Source organism: Rhipicephalus microplus, unplaced genomic scaffold, assembly GCF_043290135.1.
Source record: "Rhipicephalus microplus isolate Deutch F79 unplaced genomic scaffold, USDA_Rmic scaffold_793, whole genome shotgun sequence".
NCBI lineage: Eukaryota > Metazoa > Arthropoda > Arachnida > Ixodida > Ixodidae > Rhipicephalus > Rhipicephalus microplus.
This window is the reverse complement of record NW_027465348.1, coordinates 7029-15000: the sequence shown is the minus strand read 5'-3', so window position 1 is coordinate 15000 and position 7972 is coordinate 7029. Positions and strand designations below refer to the sequence as shown.

Below are 7972 nucleotides of genomic sequence, written 5' to 3'. Positions count from 1 at the left end.
TCAGCGTGCTGTCCGTGTTGCCGACGCGGTCAAAACGAGTCGACGGCTCACGTTCCCTTGTGCGCCGAAGGCTCTCTTGATATGTGATCCGACCCTCAGACAGACGAAGCCAAGGGAAGACCCAAGGCCGCAATGTGCGTTCAAAGAATCAGTGCTCAGTGTGTCCTGCAATTCACACCAAGTCTCGCAGCTGGCTGCGTTCTTCATCGACCCGAGAACCGAGTGATCCACCGCTTAGAGTCGTGAAAAAGTGTTTGTTCAATTCCGTACAGTCAAAACCAAACGTTTCTGGCACTCGGCCAAACAGTGGCCAAGAAGGGCGCTTTTCAGCGCACGCTTGGACTCCAAAACTCTGCCGCGCCTTTTTCGGCTGCCGCAAATCGAGCAAACGGTGTGTTTCGGACGGCGTTTCGCTTTCGCTACTTGCGAGTGCTTTCGTGGTCCACCCCTCTATAAATACTCGGGAGGCGTCGAAGCCGGTTCTCCAAGCCGGACCCGTAGGTATCGTTGTGTGCTCGCTCTCATTGGCCCGCCTAACCAGAAAATGCCTGCGGTACACCCATTTGGATAAGAGTGCACGCAGATGCGGGCCTCGACGGCTACACATTTCCTCGGGCGGCCGCCTCCCGGCCTCCGTGGAGCGCGGGATGCACGGTCCCATCGACAAGCCTCTCCCGTTTTTACCGTGGCGTCGCGGTTCACCACGGCAGGCGGGTCGGTCTCCTCCGCATAAAAAGGGGGACCCCCGCTTTTTGTTCCACGAAATCGCACAAGCTTTTTTCGCATCCACGGTTTGCCACCGCACACCAAAATGCCGATCCGGCTGCCTACTTTAGCCAACAGGTGGAGCCAGGCGCGCCGTACTTGCGCGGCACTTCCCACGTCCACCGAAGTCGGTGCCAAGGACCACTTTCGGCGCCGGAGCCGCGTACGAGCCTACTCGAGGCGGAAGAACGAAGCCAGCAAGGGCCTGGCCGCAAGTGCGTTCAATTGTCGGGACGTCCAAGTCCCTCGTTCTTCCGTGCTTCCTCTTTCGGCAAGTCGTTGCGGCACCTTCCCAAAGCGCGCAGACCCGCTAATCGCGACGAGCGCGACGTGGCCGTGCCGCCTTTCCCTCGGCAGCAAGCAAAACGCCTGGCAACGTCGACGCTCCCCTAACCGCGATCTCGCACCGTGTTTCGTGTGGCGAATTCAAAAGCCGGCCGGCGCTGCTGCAACCATTACGGTCGGTACGCATACGCCGCGGAGGGCGGGACGGTCATCGGAGCGTGCGGTTCCTCCATCGAGTACTGCGCACCTCGGCCGTCGCATCGCCGTGCCATGACCGGCCGCGCGTCAACGCGAACCGGTGCCAGCGAGATCCCTCGCCTGCAAGAACCGACCGGCAGCCTCCGTCACCCGAGGACGCGGAGGCGCTTGCCGCGGACGGCGGGACGGTATGCACTGGTGCACAGCGGACCCGTCACATCGCCAGTTCCTTGACCGACCGCCGACGCTTGTGCCGTTCCTCTCGTACTTGGCAGTCGCCGCGCGATTGTCGGGTCTCGTTCTTGCACGCTCGAACGGTCGGGAGGGCACTCGGCTGGCGTTTCGGGAACGCGCAGCCTCGCCTTCTACCGACGTAACCACGACTCGCCGTTCGCGCTCCGCCGCTCCTGTTTACAGTACTAGGCGGTCCCGCAGCGGTCGGGTCGCGCATTTCGAGCGCTTCGAGCCACGGTGCAGTGGCGGGTCGAAAGCCGACCTATGAGTGCGTTGCGCCGTTTGTACCCGCGTCCGCCACCTGGCCGACCGTCCAAGGTCGCGGTGTTGGCGTCCGCTGGGCGCAACAATTTGTCACGGGGTGCCGCTCCACATTCAGGCAGCCCCGTGGGGAAAAGCCGACCCCGCGTCCAAACGGGGTCAGCGGCAGAAAGTGTCGGGCGCAGACGCAGCTGAGGCGCTCACCCTTCACAATCCGTTAATGATCCTTCCGCAGGTTCACCTACGGAAACCTTGTTACGACTTTTACTTCCTCTAAATGATCAAGTTTGGTCATCTTTCCAACAGACCGGCGCAACCGAAAGGCCGCGCCGGACATCGGTCCGAAGACCTCACTAAATCATTCAATCGGTAGTAGCGACGGGCGGTGTGTACAAAGGGCAGGGACGTAATCAACGCGAGCTTATGACTCGCGCTTACTGGGAATTCCTCGTTCAAGGGGAACAATTGCAAGCCCCTATCCCAATCACGAAAGAAGTTCCACGGGTTACCCAGTCTTTTCAGACAGGGATAAAGACACGCTGCTTCCTTCAGTGTAGCGCGCGTGCGGCCCCGGACATCTAAGGGCATCACAGACCTGTTATTGCTCTGTTTCGTGCGGCTAGGAGCCGCTTGTCCCTCTAAGAAGGTTGTAAGGTGCTGGGAACCCCGCACCTATTTAATAGGCTAGAGTCTCGTTCGTTATCGGAATTAACCAGACAAATCGCTCCACCAACTAAGAACGGCCATGCACCACCATCCACCGAATCAAGAAAGAGCTCTCAATCTGTCAATCCTCCCAGTGTCCGGGCCGGGTAAGTTTTCCCGTGTTGAGTCAAATTAAGCCGCAGGCTCCACTCCTGGTGGTGCCCTTCCGTCAATTCCTTTAAGTTTCAGCTTTGCAACCATACTTCCCCCGGAACCCAAATACTTTGGTTTCCCGGAAGCTGCCCGCCGAGTCATTTGAGTAACTCAGGCGGATCGCTGGTTGGCATCGTTTATGGTCAGAACTAGGGCGGTATCTGATCGCCTTCGAACCTCTGACTTTCGTTCTTGATCAATGAAAACATTCTTGGCAAATGCTTTCGCAGTAGTTCGTCTTGCGACGGTCCAAGAATTTCACCTCTAGCGCCGCAATACGAATGCCCCCGTCCGTCCCTCTTAATCATTACCTCGTATTCCAAAAACCAACAGAACAGAAACGAGGTCTTGTTCTATTATTCCATGCAAGTTTATTCAGGCGACTCGCCTGCGTTGAGCACTCTAATTTTTTCAAAGTAAAAGCACCGGCCATCTCGAGGCACACAATGAAGTGCACCAAGAAAGAACCGGCATGATGTTCAGTCCGAGCCGTCGCATCGGGTAGATGCACTACTCGTCTGGAACTGAGATCCAACTACGAGCTTTTTAACCGCAGCAGCTTTAGTATACGCTATTGGAGCTGGAATTACCGCGGCTGCTGGCACCAGACTTGCCCTCCAATTGATCCTCGTTAAAGGATTTAGAGTGTACTCATTTCAATTACGGGGCCTCAAAAGAGTCCCGTATTGTTATTTTTCGTCACTACCTCCCCGTGCCGGGAGTGGGTAATTTGCGCGCCTGCTGCCTTCCTTGGATGTGGTAGCCGTTTCTCAGGCTCCCTCTCCGGAATCGAACCCTGATTCTCCGTTACCCGTAACAACCATGGTAAGCAAGTAACCTACCATCGAAAGTTGATAAGGCAGACACTTGAAAGAAACGTCGCCGGCTCGTGGCCATGCGATCAGCACAAAGTTATCCAGAGTCACCACACAATACGGGCCGAAACCCGATCGATCTTGGTCTAATAAAAGCACCCGTTACCCAAAGGGCTCCAGGCTCACTGCATGTATTAGCTCTAGAATTGCCACAGTTATCCAAGTAGGAAGAAACGATCTAAGGAACCATAACTGATTTAATGAGCCATTCGCGGTTTCGCCTTATTTCGGCATGTACTTAGACATGCATGGCTTAATCTTTGAGACAAGCATATGATTACTGGCAGGATCAACCAGGTAATCGTTCGACTGCGCGTCCGTCCTCGCCTTCGGCGGGCCGGACGCAGTCTGTGTGCGGCGGAGGCCACCTTCAGGCGCCCCAACACGCTTATTTTGCACTCCGAGATGACGGCGTTCGAGCTCGCTACGGCACAACCTTCCCGAAAGACGAGTGGGAGCCGTGCGGCAAGAAGCACGTTCATGCTCGCTCTTTTTCGTTGCATCGACTCGGTCGCGCCGTGCGGGTTGCCCAAGCCCGCTGCACTGTCGGTGGACCGGCCGGAACTAGCAACGGAGCCGAGACTGCAAAGCCGCCAGACGACGGGTCACGCCCGCGTCTTCGGCGCTTTCGCATCTGAATCGCCCGAGGACGACACGGAACACACCTCGATATCGTGGTAAAACGGCACCGTCCGACAACCAGCCCCTAACGCATCAAGCGGATGAGGCTGCAGACGACTGCCGTGGATTCCCCTGGAGCAGACCCGAGGACACGCTTGACGAGGCCGAAGCCCGCCGCATATCAGACACCCGGTCGCTTTCGCGTACGCCGCTCACGAGAACCCCCACATAATAGCAGCGATAAGTACCCAGACCTCCTTGGGCACTAATACGAGCGTACTCGAGAAAATTTCACCGCGGGTGTGCCCCGAAACGTGTGGCACGTTGAGCGTGCCACAAGTCTACGTCGCTCTCAAACCCGCCGAGGTCGTAGAATTTGCGACCCTACTCACGAAATTCCCACCGAGGATACGGCCGCAAACGTACCGCACCTTGGGTAGGCCACGAGTTTGTGCAACACTACGCTGACGGCACAGCACCGAGGTCGTGCGCGCACGCACGGGAAAATTCCGCCGCGGTTTCTGCCGAAAACGTGAGGCACCACGACTCTCCGCAAGTTCGCGTCGACTGCGAAAGACCGAAGTCGTGAACGACGTGTCCGCTACTCGCCGCCGACACGCTGGACACCAAACGTACAACGACTCGACGGCGTCGTAGAGGCCCACGACGCGGTTTTCCTTAACGACGTCTCGGCGTGGCACCGACAGGTTAGAACGGCCGACCAACGTTCCCTGTCCGCCGTTCGGCTCAGTCGAAGGGCTCGGCGACTTCGGCAACGCTGCGAAGCCGCACGGTGACGCACGCCATGTCCCCATTTTTTTTTTTTTTTTTCTTTCTGCGTCTGCCGGGGTGCCCCTATAATAGCAGCGATAAGCACCCAGACCGCCGTGGGTCGCTCGCCCCGGCTGACGTGGTTTTTCGTACTCCTGCGGCGGTCGCCGTCAAGCACGTCCAAATACGCTACTTTCGTGGGCGCATTCACGCTCTTTCGCTTCGCCGGAGTGCCAGCACTCACTCTGCCAAAAACGGCGAACATCCGAGCGGCGGTTCCCACTTTTGCGTCGGCGTCGCAAACCCCGCCCCGGCAGACGAGGTTTGCCGTACTCGTGCGACGGTGGCCGGCGGGCACGTCGAAAGACGCCGATATCGTGCGCGAATTGGCGCACCTTGGCTTCACCGGAGTGCCGCCACTGACTCCTCCAAAAACGGCGAAGATCCGAGCGGCGCTTCCCACTTTCGCATCGGCGTCCCGAACTCCGCCCCGGCTGACGCGGTTTACCGTACTCGTGCGACGGTCGCCGGCGAGCACGTGGAAAGACGCCGATATCGTGCCCGAATCGGCTCCGTTCGGCTTCGCCGGAGTGCCAGCACTGGCTCGGCGAAAGACGACGAACATCCGAGCGACGGTTCTCACTATTGCGTACGCGTCGCAAACCCCGCCCCGGCAGACGCACTTTGCCGTACTCGTGCGACGGTCGCCGGCGAGCACGTAGAAAGACGCCGATATCGTGCCGGAATCGGCCCCGTTTGGCTTCGCCGGAGTGCCAGCACTCACTCGGCCACAAACGGCGAACATCCGAGCGGCGGTTCCCACTTAGCCGTCGGCGTCCCGAACTCCGCCCCGGCAGACGCGGTTGCCGAGCTCGTGCGACTAGCGACCGCGAAGCCGTCTCGCGACGCCGCTTTCGTGCGCGGCTCCCACTGCGACCTGGGTCACCCGAGGTCGACGAGCAAGAAAGAATGTCGAAAAAAAATTTTTTTTTTTTTGCGTCTGCCGGGGTGCCCCTATAATAGCAGCGATAAGCACCCAGACCGCCATGGGTCGCTCGCCCCGGCTGACGTGGTTTTTCGTTTTCCTGCGGTGGTCGTCGTCAAGCACGTCCAAACACGCCACTTTCGTGGGCGCATTCGCGCTCTTTCGCTTCGCCGGAGTGCCAGCACTCACTCTGCCAAAAACGGCGAACATCCTAGTGGCGGTTCCCACTTTTGCGTCGGCGTCGCCAACCCCGCCCCGGCATACGCGGTTTGCCGTACTCGTGCGGCGGTGGCCGGCGGGCACGTCGAAAGACACCGATATCGTGCGCGAGTCGATGCTTCTTGGTCTCGCAGGAGGGCCGCCACTCACTCCTGCAAAAACGGCGAAGATCCGAGCGGCGCTTCCCACTTTTTCGTCGGCATCGCAAACCTCGCCCCGGCAGACGCGCTTTGCCGTACTCGTGCGACGGTCGCCGGCGAGCACGTCGAAATACGCCGATATCGTGCCCGAATCGGCCCCGTTTCGCTTCGCCGGAGTGCCAGCACTCACTCGGCCAAAAACGGCGAACATCCGAGCAGCGGTACCCACTTAGCCGTCGGCATCCCGAACTCCGCGCCGGCTGACGCGGTTGCCGAGCTCGTGCGACTAGCGACCGCGAACGCGTCTCGCGACGCCGCTTTCGTGCGCGGCTCCCATTGCGACCTGGGTTACCCGAGCTCGACCAGCAAAAAAGAAGGTCGAAAAAAAATTTTTTTTTTCTGCGTCTGCCGGGGTGCCCCTATAATAGCAGCGATAAGCACCCAGACCGCCGTGGGTCGCTCGCCCCGGCTGACGTGGTTTTTCGTACTCCTGCAGCGGTCGCCGTCAAGCACGTCCAAATACGCCACTTTCGTGGGCGCTTTCGCGCTCTTTCGCGTCGCCGGTGTGCCAGCACTCACTCTGCCAAAAACGGCGAACATCCTAGTGGCGGTTCCCACTTTTGCGTCGGCGTCGCCAACCCCGCCCCGGCATACGCGGTTTGCCGTACTCGTGCGGCGGTGGCCGGCGGGCACGTCGAAAGACACCGATATCGTGCGCGAGTCGATGCTTCTTGGTCTCGCAGGAGGGCCGCCACTCACTCCTGCAAAAACGGCGAAGATCCGAGCGGCGCTTCCCACTTTTTCGTCGGCATCGCAAACCTCGCCCCGGCAGACGCGCTTTGCCGTACTCGTGCGACGGTCGCCGGCGAGCACGTCGAAATACGCCGATATCGTGCCCGAATCGGCCCCGTTTCGCTTCGCCGGAGTGCCAGCACTCACTCGGCCAAAAACGGCGAACATCCGAGCAGCGGTACCCACTTAGCCGTCGGCATCCCGAACTCCGCGCCGGCTGACGCGGTTGCCGAGCTCGTGCGACTAGCGACCGCGAACGCGTCTCGCGACGCCGCTTTCGTGCGCGGCTCCCATTGCGACCTGGGTTACCCGAGCTCGACCAGCAAAAAAGAAGGTCGAAAAAAAATTTTTTTTTTCTGCGTCTGCCGGGGTGCCCCTATAATAGCAGCGATAAGCACCCAGACCGCCGTGGGTCGCTCGCCCCGGCTGACGTGGTTTTTCGTACTCCTGCAGCGGTCGCCGTCAAGCACGTCCAAATACGCCACTTTCGTGGGCGCTTTCGCGCTCTTTCGCGTCGCCGGTGTGCCAGCACTCACTCTGCCAAAAACGGCCAACATCCGAGCGGCGGTTCCCACTTTTGCGTCGGCGTCGTAAACCCCGCCCCGGCAGACGCGGTTTGCCCTACTCGTTCGACGGTCGCCGGCGAGCGCGTCGAAAGACGCCGATATCGTGCGCTAATTGGCGCTCCTTGGCTTCTCCGGAGTGCCGCCACTCACTCCTCCAAAAACGGCGAAGATCCGAGCGGCGTTCTCCACTTTCGCATCGGCGTCCCGAACTCCGCCCGGGCTGACGCGGTTTACCGTACTCGTGCGACGGTCGCCGCCGGGCACGTCGAAAGACGCCGATATCGTGCCGTAATCGGCCCCGTTTGGCTTCGCCCGAGTGCCAGCACTCACTCGGCCAAAAACGGCGAACATCCGAGCAGCGTTTCCCACTTTCGCATCGGCGTCCCGAAGCCCGCCCCGGCA

At 59.7% G+C, this 7972-nt stretch overlaps 2 non-coding genes across 2 annotated transcripts; both read right to left on the bottom strand.

Annotated features, from left to right (window-relative positions):
- Positions 1–89: 89 nt before the first annotated feature.
- On the bottom strand, positions 90–242 carry LOC142795659 (5.8S ribosomal RNA). The gene has a single exon (XR_012893202.1). It is a non-coding gene; the product is annotated as a 5.8S ribosomal RNA (ribosomal RNA).
- Positions 243–1961: 1719 nt separating this feature from the next.
- Positions 1962–3776, bottom strand: LOC142795660 (small subunit ribosomal RNA). The gene has a single exon (XR_012893203.1). It is a non-coding gene; the product is annotated as a small subunit ribosomal RNA (ribosomal RNA).
- Between the last annotated feature and the right edge of the window lie 4196 nt (positions 3777–7972).